Below are 13,311 nucleotides of genomic sequence, written 5' to 3'. Positions count from 1 at the left end.
GGGATTGCAAGCCCTCACCTACGGACTTAGCCGTTGAAGCTTCGCCTGGAGTGGGGGACCTTTGGTCTGCTGATCATCTGTTCAAAGACAGTTCAAAGACCCTGTCTGGATTTTCCAGGGACCAACAGACAAAGACAATTTTTTGATAAATAGTCTGGTTTTTAAACAGGCTTAGGGCTGTCTTCCTGATCCATCAAATAGACAAGACCTCTGGGTCCATGGAGGGCCCCAATCCTTAGGGAAGGGTTGGAAGGACTTGGCGTACTGAGGCCCCATAAGACTGCATACCAGTTCTAAGCTAACACTGTTGTGAACTTGTGACCACAAAAGAGACCTGTTTTGAAGGAATCACCTGCCAGAGCCCATGTTGGAGCAAGTGGAGTGAGCTCTGGTAAGCTTATTAGCTTTTGTGTAGCTTTTTCTATTATTGTTAATATGTTTTCTCTGAAAGGCTTATACCCTAAGAATAAAACAGGATTGCATAGGAAGTGTTGTGCGGTAACTTATAATTATGACAATTGCATCATTCACCATCTTTAAGGAGAAAGGCATAGCAGGTCTACATCGGCAATTTGACTTTGCTGGTGAATTCAGAGTATAATCAGGGAACTGTGCATCCTGAAAATACCCTGGTCGTGAGGGAGAGAGGCGTATGTCTCCACCCAAGAGCGGTTACAGCCAGGGAGCTAAAAGCCTGTGAGTAGGTGCCCTTGCTGGACTATAAAGGGGGAATACAAGTGCAGTTGCCCTGAACTGTGACAACATCTGCCAGTAATAAATTGGGACAATGATGTCTGAGGGGTAAACAAAGTACAATATTAGGAGCCAGGGCTTCTAGGTTTTATTCCCCAAGTCTGCCACTATCTTGTTTTACCTTTGGCAAGAAACACCCACATGATTCAATTTGTCCAGCTGTAATATGTGCTGTTATACTTATCAGTCTCACCAGGGTTTTGCAAAATGTAATCACCGATTGTTAAGTGTTCCGAGATACTTTGATGATATAATGGTATGACACTGCAAAATATTACTTTTTGAACAGCTGTAATAGCACAGTCCAATTGTTCAATTACTTACTATATGACACCTTCTTCCAACCTCAGCTTGAGGATCCTTCTGCAGTTACAAAGATCCCAGTCTTACGATGAGCTATGTGCAGTCAGACCCCTGGTACTTATGTAGAGTCCCACTAAAGTTAGTGGAGCTCTATATGGACTTGATCTGGGCCTAACAAGAAACTGGCTCTCAGTGGCAATATGAAAGAATAAATATGCAGGCTTTTAAAGACCGTGCCAGCCCTGAACAAGTTCTCACAAAAATGTCAGTGATCTTTGATCATTTAGGATGGAGATTCATGAGAAGAAATTATTTTTGCTATCATCCTTAATTTGAATGGTACTAACAGAATTGCAAGCTCTAGCTCACATCAGTTTTCACTTTTAGATTGGGTATGTGAAAAGTCACACTGTTAAGGAGTTTTTGCAAAACACATGAATGTGGCAGAGGACAAAATTCACCATTTCTGCTGCAGAAAAGGTTTGTTTTTGTTTGTTTTCTGATTAAAAGAACCATGGCAGAATTCCATCTTTGACTGTGGTAAGAACTTGATTGGGTTAATGAATTGCTTCTCCCTCCCACTCACATGGCCAGATTCTCAGCCTTGGGCTGAGAAAGCACAAAGACAACAGAAAGCTGTCCTAAAAGATCAACCAAGGATTTCCCAAAAGATGTTACCTCCCAGGGTGCTTTCAATTACTCAGAGCCATTTAGGTCCCTAGTCAACCCAAGATCAGGGTACAGAAAGGGGTATTAGGACCTTTTTAAACTTTACACTCTGCTCAGCTGCACCTAGGATAAACTCACTGCACCTGAGGATCAAGTCCACAATAGCACAAATTGAGTCTAAATACATCCTGTAAATTATTTACAGTGAATTCTGCTTATATTTTCTATCCTTTCCCCCGTCCTCTCTCTGTCTTGTCTATTTAGATTGTAATGGCTTCAGGTCAGGGACTGTCTATTTTCTCTATGTTTGTATCATGCCTAGCACAATGTGTCCTTTTTTTAGGTTGGTTTGTAGGCACCACTGTAAAAAACAGCATTAATAATAGTTAACTTTGGGCACAGGGGTTGTAGGCAAAATCTCCTAATTTCTTTTTAGGTCATTTCTGTAGTGAATGCAGTTTTGTGGGGGAAACACAAAGATTTAATATATGATCAACCCAACTTGAACCAAACACACAAACTGCTCACAATCAATCCAATTGATTGTAACAATAAAACATAATTGAGTAAATGTTGTATAATGAGGACAGCTAAGGAGATCACTATCTTCCTATGGGTATCCCATTACTAGAAAGCGTCTAAATATGTCCCAGAAATTATTTGCAGTGAATCATTCACTCAGTTGTACTTGAGACCAGCAAATATAAAATTCCTCCATATACATTTTCAACATTTGTGCAATTTCCCTCCCCCATACAGGCTGCCAAACTGCAAAGTATCAAACTGCAAAGCTCTGTTCTGCCAACCTACACATTATGATTAAGATATCATCTGGTGTAAAGCTCAATTATAATTCAAATCTAGACTAGCAACATCCAGTTCCTTTCAAATAATTCAGCAAGGTGAAATAGGTTCCAGGTTTTGAAGATTTACCTACTGTCCTTTTTTATCATTCCACTCTGCTCTCGTTGATTACAGACCAGATTACATTTCCAGACACTGACAAGGAAAATGCTTTTAAATGGCCTTAGCTGAGCTGAGCTACATAACCAAATTAGTAATGCAACAGAAAGGCAAGCCAAGGGAAGTGATCTTGGAATTGAAACTCTGAACACAAACAATACTGATTAAACATATTAAATGCAAGAAGCATATGCGTGGAAATACATAAGGGGAAAGAAAACCTTTAGTAGAAAAGTTATCTGTGGAATGAGACTGAGCAAAAATCCATAAAACAAAGTTGCATTCATAATATGAAGGTAAATAAAGGGCTGAAAACTGAGAAGAACTTGCAGTGATCATATGATTATTTATGGCTCAAAATAGCTATTTCTTATCTGTATACTATATACCCAGCACATATGCATACTATAAGCCCCAGATTTGTAGAACCGTGCATGTGCAACATATGCATACAAAAAGGTATGCATACAATTTACATGTGTAATTTCTGGACTCGCACATGCAATCACAGTTATTACTTATGCTAAAAGAAGATTTAAAAATCCACTCAAAGGAGACTGACGTGTCTTTGGAATAAACTTTCCATGCCATGCCTATTTTAAATTGACAAAAGCCTCTGCAGAGCAATGAAATTGTTTATATATACAGTCTACAAAATTGTTCTTTTTAATACAATTTTATGGTAAGTTCATCTAAAACTATGTATATGGTAAGAGTTGAGTGGCATGGACTTTTTATTTTAAGTAATTCTCAAGCAAGAGATGGAAATTATTGCACAAAGCACTGAACAAATTGTTGGGAACAAAGCACAACTTAGAAATAACTCAGTGATCGTAACAGCATACACAAAACTTTTGTTTGGTTTTCAGAACTCAGATACCTGTACCATTCGAACAGGTGCAAGCTAGAAGAGATTTCTGGGCAGTAGTGTGCAGATAGGAACGCAGCTTGAATAATCACTATGTGGCACAGTGCAGCATCAAGGTTGTCCAATAAGCAGCCAGACCCAGTTCGGAAGTGTTTTACAAAAATAATGCCCAGGTTCTTTTTTTTTTTTTTCCAAACAACAACAACAACAAAAGAAAATACCGGAACAAACAACAAGGAATAAATACCACCAGTAGGCCCAGACTTTTTTCAAATGACCACTCCTCATGCAACTCTCTCAGCCAGAAGCTAGGGAGTTTTATAGAAAGTTTCCCTATCCAGGATGGGAAGGGAAGTCCATCGCCTGACTCTGAGCGATTGAGAGCCCAGCTGGCCAATCAGCTCTTTCTCTTTCACTTCATGCTCCATCAAACTTAACATTCCGATAAATGGACATTTGGGAATTCAAGTTTAATGAGTCACACTGAATTTATTACATAAATTCATTCAGTTACTTAAAGCTAAATTATACTATCACATTAAAATTGCTACTGTATGACTATAAAAAAAACCTCAGTCAATCTTTGAACATGCAGAGCACTTCTAGAACTCAACAATAAGCCCTGGGCAGCGGCAAAGGAAAAACAGAGTCCATGCATGAACCTGTCAGATTTTTCTAAATGGAGCAAAATCATCATTTTAACAAGCACCTCACAAAGTTACAACCAGCTGTAAGTGGCTATATAATAAACTGTATTAATATCTGAGGACTCCGCATACAACAAACTACCATGTAATCTTTTATTTTAAAAAGAAATCTCCTATATAATAAACAAACAACAGTTGGACCATTTTTGGCAGTTTAGGCAGAGAAGAAAATTTGAAGGAACATGGAATAAGGCACCTCAGAAAGGGGAACTTGAAGACAATTAATAATAATGTTGCTACAGTATTTTAGGCTATTACTCTGAATAGTTTTTGGTGGGCGTGTGAGAAAGGAGGCTGTTTGCTTTTTACTTTTGGTTTAGTCTCATTGCTGTTAATATCTTTCATGCACATTAAAAAAACAGTAGAATTTAAATATGTATAATATTGGTATTGATTGTGTGTACTGTCATGATACACTTGATTTTCACATTTTAAAATTTCATACACATTCCTCACGTTACTCCTCCCTTCTGTGCTATTAGGGGAGTGAAGCATACGGACAGGAAGTCCAACTTGAATCTCCTTCTTTGCTTCTAATAAAGCCCTGGAGGATGCTGACTGCTACCTCAGTTCAAGAGGGAAGATGATGCTGGCGCTGCTTCCATATTGAAGCCTCTTACTGCATAATAATTAGGAATGCTCACAAATTCTTAGACACAAGATGAAGAAATGCAGTTCTCTTCTGGAACTGCTATTGATATCAGCCATTGCACAATACTGAGTGCTGTAACATACATATGCCAAAGTAATCAAGAGGCATCCAAAGTTCATCACTACAGTCAGGCTGGGCTACTTTAAGAGTGATGTGAAAGAGCACAAGCAAACGTTGAGAAGTCGCTGGAGTCTGGTTGAAAGAAGGGCAAGGTTACATGGAAAGCTGCATAGGCAACCAAGAGGAAGACCACCTCAAACACTTATTCAATCCATAGTCAAGAGACTGATAGTAAAACCAGGAAAGATGGAAAGAGTTATTGAGAGCTAAATAAGGAGGATATTTAAGAAGGTGACACGGATGGAACATGCAATATCAAAAAGCATTTTTGAAACTTTGGGGTTTTTTATTTCTCTGGCAAGCAAGATATAATCAAAGCTAGGGCTGACCCTGCAGTTATGTCATGTTGCTATGTGCTGTCACATAGACAATGTGGCTTTTAAACATTGCATTTGAAACCACAGGGTTTAGGGAAAAAGATGCAACCCTAAATATTATGTGAGGGAGTGTCTCATATCAATAACTCATGTATTCTATAGCCTGTTACAGAGCATTGTAAATGGCCATTGAATAGCGCCTCAACCAGACTTCTTCAGATAAAGGTTGCTAATCACAAAGCCTACATAAGAGCTGAAAGGGAAGAGAAGTGGTAGAGATCTCAAGAACTAGGTCAAAAGCTTCTCATAGAAAAAAGAATGAAAAGCTATGTTAAAAGAGATCTAAACATGGGTATTGTAAAAGTTCTACCCACCAAACTTCTGTGCAATTTATCTTGTTACTAACATGAACAATGGAGCCAAAAGATAATACAGAAAGTATCCTTAACATCCATTCTGCTAACAACCATCGAGCCCGAGTAACCAAAGAATTACTGCAGTTTACTCAGTTTCAATGGAGTAAAACCAGTGTAACACTGTAGTAACAGAGGTAATCTGGGCCCATTTTGTGCTTTCCAAATCCAGTCTCCGTGAAGATATCCTAATCACTCAGTCAGTTGGGGTAAGGGCAAGTGATAGCCAAGCACTCTTACCTCCAACCCCATCTTCAGCATCAGTCTTGCAGATGCTCTCCCCTTTCATGCCCTCTGAAGTAGCTAAGCAGAATGTTGTATTCTGCTGTACATATGGCTCCAGAAGTAAATTCACTTACATGCTCTGCCTCCCGCAACTATTATTGTTAAATATACCTGGAAAAAACAAAAAGCCATTAGAGTGTTACAAATAACTATTTTTTTTCTTCTGTAGCTTCAACATCATACATTTGTGACGCTGCTGGGAGATACTCTTCTTGAATCCACGGCCAAAGAACATTAAGATGTCCCTGGAGAATCTCAGAAGAGAAAGGATTGACACGATAGAGAACCAACAGATGGGCTCAAATTTCAGGTATTAAATGAGAAGCCACTACAACTCTCTATGCTGCCATAAGATGCAAAGATAGAAGCAAAACATAAAGTCCACTCCCACTGTGATCTTGAATCTATTGTTGTTTCTATCACACAGCTGTTTTTGTTTGTTTTTCCAGTTAGAGGTATATTCCTGGTCATGCATCAACTCTATTACCTGCACGGTCAACACACCTGACAGCTCGAATTTAAAGACAAAACATAGTTAAAGGAGAGTGCATTATTGACCCATTGGATTTGAAAAGGAATATCTAAGTACAGCAGGAGGAGGAGAAAACACAGTAGCTATTTATGGACCAAGAGTCTGAGTCGCTTCCAAAAGATTTATCTGAAGATGTTGACAGAAAGTTTAATCTCACCTCTCACTATATTCTCAGCTGTACATCATTGTGATTCTCACAGAAGAGTAGAAAGGACATGATCCTCCTATCAGTTTCATGCAATTCTTTTGAATAGGACAAAACTGGAACACAGAAGAATGGAAAACAAAACAGCAAGGAAGAAAGTCTCTTGTATGAGCAGTTCTAAACAATGTAGAAATTGAACACTGGTTTAGATTTGCTGATTCTCCTTTGTCTCTTCATATAGCAACATTATATGTTTTCTATGAGAAAGTAGCCAACTGGATGATTTCTACACCTTCTCTTTCTCAAAGTCTCTCTTTCAGTTTTTGGTCTTTCCTGTTCAATCTTTGGTTAATCCAGGTCTTCACATACTTCAGTGGAGCATGACATGCAGCATGTAGAATACAGCAACTATAATTTTCATGGCATGCAACTCTCGTGCTGGGCAAGAATCAAAACCTTGTTTCAATGGTGCTTTTATTATATTAATTCAGGAGTCTCTTGTGACAGATTTCTTGTATTTCTGAAGAAGTCATTAAACAAGCCTTCAAAGGGTAGTCACAGAACGCTCAACATTATTAAGACCTGATGGCAATTATTAAAAGTGATTTAATTTAAAAAATGCAGCATGCTTATGGTATCAAATAAGCAGCCATAATTTATGTAAACAATATTTCAGCAGCTGGTTAAGTGCCGACATCAAAACATTCACTCCTCATATGTTTGTGAATCCAGCATATAGGGTAGATATTATAGTCACAGTCTACATATCCATAAATTCTGTGGATGCTGTCAAAATTCTTCCTATTGTCTGTATACATTCTTCACCTGTAAATGACACAGTCCAAACAGGATACAATGACATAGCAGCATCTGTTACTGGTGTCAGCTATTTCAAATATATTATTCTGTAATGACATTCAGAGTTATGTAACACACACACACACACATATATATAAACAAAGAAACCTTAATCTGTATAATTGCTTCTGCTCTTCTTTTGGCAAGAATACATACCTACATGTAGGACAGGAAGAAAGAGACAAGTGTGACACTGATCTGTCCTGCTCCCTTGAGATCAAGTACTGTAAATACATTTAGGACATCAATTGTCTCCTGGGTAATGTTAGAGACATTACTTTCCTGTAACCCACAGTTGATATAGGCAGAGCTATAAATATTGGCAGCGCAGGGCGTCTGAAGACCAATTCTGCTTGTATGTCAAAGAAGCTAACTCATATGATTTATACCTCTGTTTAAAATTTAGTAGAATACCCCCTCTGAGCTCTAGACATACTAACAACAAACTGAGGAGTAAAATATAATTAATTCAAAATACTAAGGATCTGACAACCAAGCCACTTTATAATATAATCCTGTCACGGGGTGCTCTGCTCACCACTGGGTGGCACTGCTTCCTCACGATTTGGGGGGATTAGCCCACCCAGGTCAGCGCCCTCTTTCTGGCCTTCCAACATTGCTGTTCTTCTCCCGCTCACAGAATCACAAGTATGGCTGCTTCATGACTTAGCCCTTTGGCCAGGTCACACAGTGATTTCCCCTTCCACGGACGTGCTGGCCGCCACTTCCCGCAGCTCCCATTGGCTGGGAACAGTGAACCGTGGCCACTGGGAGCTGCGGGCAGCCATGGCTGAGGACATTCAATGTAAACAAACTGTCTTGCGGCCCACCAGCGGATTACCCTGACGGCCCGCAGGCTTCAGGTTGCCCACCACTGAGTTAAACCCTTCCTTTTGAGGTCCTTGCCCTTTTCTCAGGAGTTCCCATCACCCCTTCTCTCTCCCTTACCTCAGGGAGAGAAACTGCAGGCTTCCTCCCTGCCCATCCCATCTCACTTTTTCCAGCCTTCTGGCTTTATAGAAGCCCCACCTGTTCCCTTACAGGTGAGCTTCCTTCTAATTAACTTCCTCCACTCAGCCTACATCTCCCCCATTTGCATTTAATTGGCTGATTGGGCCCACCTGGCCTAATTCCACACTCTCAGGACCAGTGTGAGGAACACACCCCATCACAAATCTCAGAAGACTAAGGATTGACATGATAAAGAACCAACAGATGGGCTCAAATTTCAGAGGTATAAAATGAGAAGCCACTACAACTCTCCATGCTGCCATAAGATGCAAAGACAGAAGCAAAACATAAAGCCCACTCCCATTGGATAACACCACCATATCCCATAACATAACTGCATAGTAAAACTTGTATATGAATCTAATGCCACCATAAATAATAAGACCTTTCGGCCCCTACCTCAAAATCCTCACTCCACTCCACATGGTAAAATCTAGAAGAATACTTTCAAGTTTCTATTCAAAATTAACAAAAACCAACAAAAAGCCAGTTCTACTCAAAGACCACACCTTTCTAAACCAAAGGAGCTGTACGCTCAGGCTGTGCTATAAGCCAGGGAAAGAGAAAGGCAATCCCTCAGATAGACAGGGCCCAAACCATTTGTGGCTTAACTGTAACAATTGAATAAGCCTCTCCTCTAATCTGTTCTGCAGGTAACCTTCAACATCAAACTAACTCTCCAAGGTACCATTACTCTAACAAATAGAGATAACTTCATATCTGAAGACAAATTTGGAAATCAGAATGATTGCCCTATATAAATGATGGGCAGGAATGTCTTTTATAATGTGGACTTTGCTAGCTAATGTCCATTTTTACTGGTTTCCCTGTAGGATATTTGCAATAATAGACATTAAGAACCTGATTCTACTCCCACCAACACTGAGGTAAATGAGAGATAACTCCATTGAAATGAATGGAAAACTGGTGTAGGTAACAGGAGACTCAGGCTGTAACTATTCCTTACAACTTATTCCTCCGCTGACATCAAAAGGGAATTCCTGTACTTTAACTGGCCTTCACAAATTACTAATAAAGTTAACAACTATTATGGAGTCATTAGCATTGAGTACTCTAGATGTTATTGCTAAGATTACCAATATTCTGTAATACAGTCATTTTGATTACATTAATTTATAACAGCATCTTAACCCTGAGTGGAAGTGTTCCATATCTCTAGGTTTACCTTACCCATTTGGTGTAATTCACCTCTCTGCCCCACCTGAATCCTGCGATGGGCCTGTATGGGAGCACTGTGAGCAGACAAGACTTGTAAGGAGTGGGCTAAGGCGTGCCCCACATGCTCAGTGAGAAGGATAGAGGAAACCCTCAAAAGTCCTAGTTTTGGGATGGATGAAGCCAAGAAACTCCTTCTCGGGTGTGGAAGTGGCAGCAGCCAATCTTCAAGCCTCAGGGCTGGAGAGGGTTGCACAAAGCCCTGATGACATGGAGCTTTCATCTGTTGGGTCACTTTTTATTCTCAGTTACATCACCAATATGCCAGCTGATGCTCTCAGTTACATGTGTGCAAGTATGTAATATATTATAGGTTCGATCTAAGACAGACCTTTTCTACTTTCCATCAGTTACAGCTCGAGCCATATTCAATACACTTCGTATTCCTGTCAAAACATCCCATGTAACACTGAGAACCACAGCCATGAATATTGTTGGCATGTTAATAGATTCAGTGTGCTCAAGGAACAATGGACTTAGCATACTATACTACAGAAGCCTAGCATCTTAATGGGCAAGCAGAACAAGTTTCTAGTGAATGGCATCAATGATCAAGAAAATAAATATAAAGAAGAGAGCCGTGATTGGGTGATTTATAATTGGATCTATGATACTAGCTTTATATTTGTGTCATAGGAAGAAACATGTAACATGAGTACAAATGGTTGCATTGCACGTACAGGAGAAAGCCAAACTACAGCTTGGTTTTGTTCTTGGCACGTCACTTCTGGAACGTGGGAAAGTAAGCAATGCAACAGCTTGCATTTCAGGAAGATGAACAATTTAATAACCACAGAGAACTTTTACATTAAAAATGGACGTTTCAAGGTTGGTTAAATTTTGGATGCATCCACCTTGGCAGTGTCCTTTTTGGAATTCAGACATATATTTGAAGTCATATAACTCTAAAAGAGATTTATTTTTTAAAATGAAATTTCACAGGTCATTAGTCTATAATGCAGGGTTATGCATTGGGATATTACAGAGAAAATATTTTGTTTAGAAACAGTTACACATAGCTAGTCAACTTTCAGACTAGGATATTACACATTCCACTTACTCCTGGACCAATCCACATTACTGTTTTTACAAAAAAGCTGACTTTTCATTTCCATGATGATGTATGTCATATGTATAGGCACATTAGACAACAGTGAAGCAGTAGCAAAATAAGGTAGAGTGCAATCTAGTCTGAAAACCATGGGCCTGGACACCAGGACTCCTGGATTCTATTTCCCACTCTACCACTCTCCAAACAATTTTAAAATCTCAGATAAATTAATTCCTGGTGAAAACAGTGAAGTCATTGGACTTATGTCAGGGATTAATTTGGCCCAACAGGATTCAGTTTATTTCTCTCGTAGAAGGGTACGTTTTACTGTTGCCAGCCCTCCCGGATCATCCTGGAGTCTCCAGGAATTAAAGATTATGTAATGTGATTAAACCTCCAGCAATACATCCAACCAAAATTGGCATGCTTAGTACGATTATTTTTACATATCTCAAAGGAGAGCTGTTTGTAAAATACTGGATATCTAAGTAAAAGGCAATATTAAAGTGCAAATTATTGTGATTTTTAAATTGTTAATCAGCATTACATTTATTAAAAAACTTTATGATCACATTTGTGTTAAAGATTTAAAGTGAGAATGAAATTTACAGAGAAGAAAACAAATTCAAAAGAAAGAATGTCATCCTTAATATTTTTTTATGTAATTGAATTTTTATAATACTTTATTTTCCTATCATTTCCTACTTGAAATGATTGATGCAACTACTGTATTTCTAGTAGAGCTTTACAGGAACAATATTTTGCTTATTTGTTCTCATAATTAACAATGGTTCCAGCACAACTTTGAAAATTGGCTCTGCTACGCAACTGTTGCTGACAAGTTACCAGATGGAACATAAGAACCTGAAAACATTTTTTTTTTTACTTAGGCCCTGTATAAATAGTGGTTATTTTATTTGAATACTCACTAATTCAGAAGTAAATTACAAATATGATTCGAATTTTGAAGACTTAAAATACATAAATGTGTTCGTCTCTAAGGTGCCACAAGTACTCCTAAACTTTTCATAGGTGATCACTAATTGTGTGTTCCTCATTTTCTGGGTGCCCAACTGCTATTTTGGGGTCTGATTTGCACAATTGCTGAGCACCGACAACTGCATCTGAAGTCAATGTGAGCTGTGTTTTGAAAATATGAAGTGCTATAAAATGCTAAGCACCCCAAAAAATCAGATCCTAGGCATCTCAAATTGTATACCCAAAATTAGCGGAATTTTTTAACCTTAATCTGTACTTCAGCTCCTTACCTGTAAAATGAAGATAATACCACCTCCCCTTACAGGGAATTGTGAAAATGCATTTAGATTGGTTGTAAAGCACCCAGATACATAGTGATGAGCAACATAGAAATTCTCATGAGGAAATTAATAATGCTGTCTCCAGAGCAGAATTTGAATAGCGTGCAGGAAATAATGTATGGGGCCACACGGAACAACGAGGGGAAAACAAAATACTGAAAAACTGCTCATTAATTGAGCACTGTTTATCTTGTGCACTGAATAAGGCAGGGGTTATGTGGGGAAAAACATGGTAGGTGATCATGTAATTAAAGACTGTTATAATGTATACACACAACGGAGCCTGAATTTAAAATTGCACAGGCAACCTTAATTTGGCATTTCCAACTTTTGAGTGCTTGACTCTGAAACCTTAATAACGCTTTTGTAACTTAGTTTTTGCTTGTGCAGTTAGTATTGATATTATTGGATTGTAAGCTCTTTGGGCCATCGACTATCTTTTTGGTCTGTGTTCATACAGACCCTATCAGAAGAGGGACGAAGTCCATGACTGGGGCTTCTAGGTGCTACATCAATAAACAACAGTAATGGCAATAATGTTTTTATTAACAATGTATTAATAATAAAATAATAATAATAATAATAAAGTGCTGAGAATGGGTTTAATGCTCTCCTAGGCAGCAAATGAACATGGTCGCTGCACATAACAGCCTATAATCAAAGGCTCTGAAATTGCAATAGGATATGCAAGGCTGGAGCTCTTCTCCAATGTGGGGCAAAATGCAGGATTAGGGCCTCAAAGTCTGAAATAGAGGGAATGGGATTCACTGGGAGACCAGAGGAAGAATAACTTAGCACACTTATTTATCTGCATCAGAACACAGGATGTAATTGAGAAAATAAATTTTACACCATAGGCTGCCCTTTAACCTCACTTATAGCTATCCGAGCAACCAAAGAAAGACATTTTATTTTTACACTCTCTGCAATGAAATATTATGTATTTTACACAAAAACACACAGAGAGAGCTTCATTTAATTCATCAGAATGTGGAAGAGACATAGCAAGCAGCAACCTTTAAGAAAGTTCTAGCCAAAAGATTTCTTGTTCCTTTTAAAGTCATCAATCACAGAACGCATGCTGGGCCATAATCTGCCCAGATATGTAC

General features: G+C 38.7%; 1 protein-coding gene across 2 annotated transcripts in view; it reads right to left on the bottom strand.

The window, feature by feature from the left end:
* The window catches only part of GRM7 (glutamate metabotropic receptor 7), a 541,384-nt gene that overhangs the window by 192,819 nt on the left and 335,254 nt on the right, over window positions 1-13,311 (bottom strand). The window lies entirely within an intron of this gene.

This window comes from Natator depressus, chromosome 7 (assembly GCF_965152275.1).
Source record: "Natator depressus isolate rNatDep1 chromosome 7, rNatDep2.hap1, whole genome shotgun sequence".
NCBI lineage: Eukaryota > Metazoa > Chordata > Testudines > Cheloniidae > Natator > Natator depressus.
Note: the sequence above shows the minus strand (reverse complement) of the source record. Positions and strands in the feature narration are given on the sequence as shown.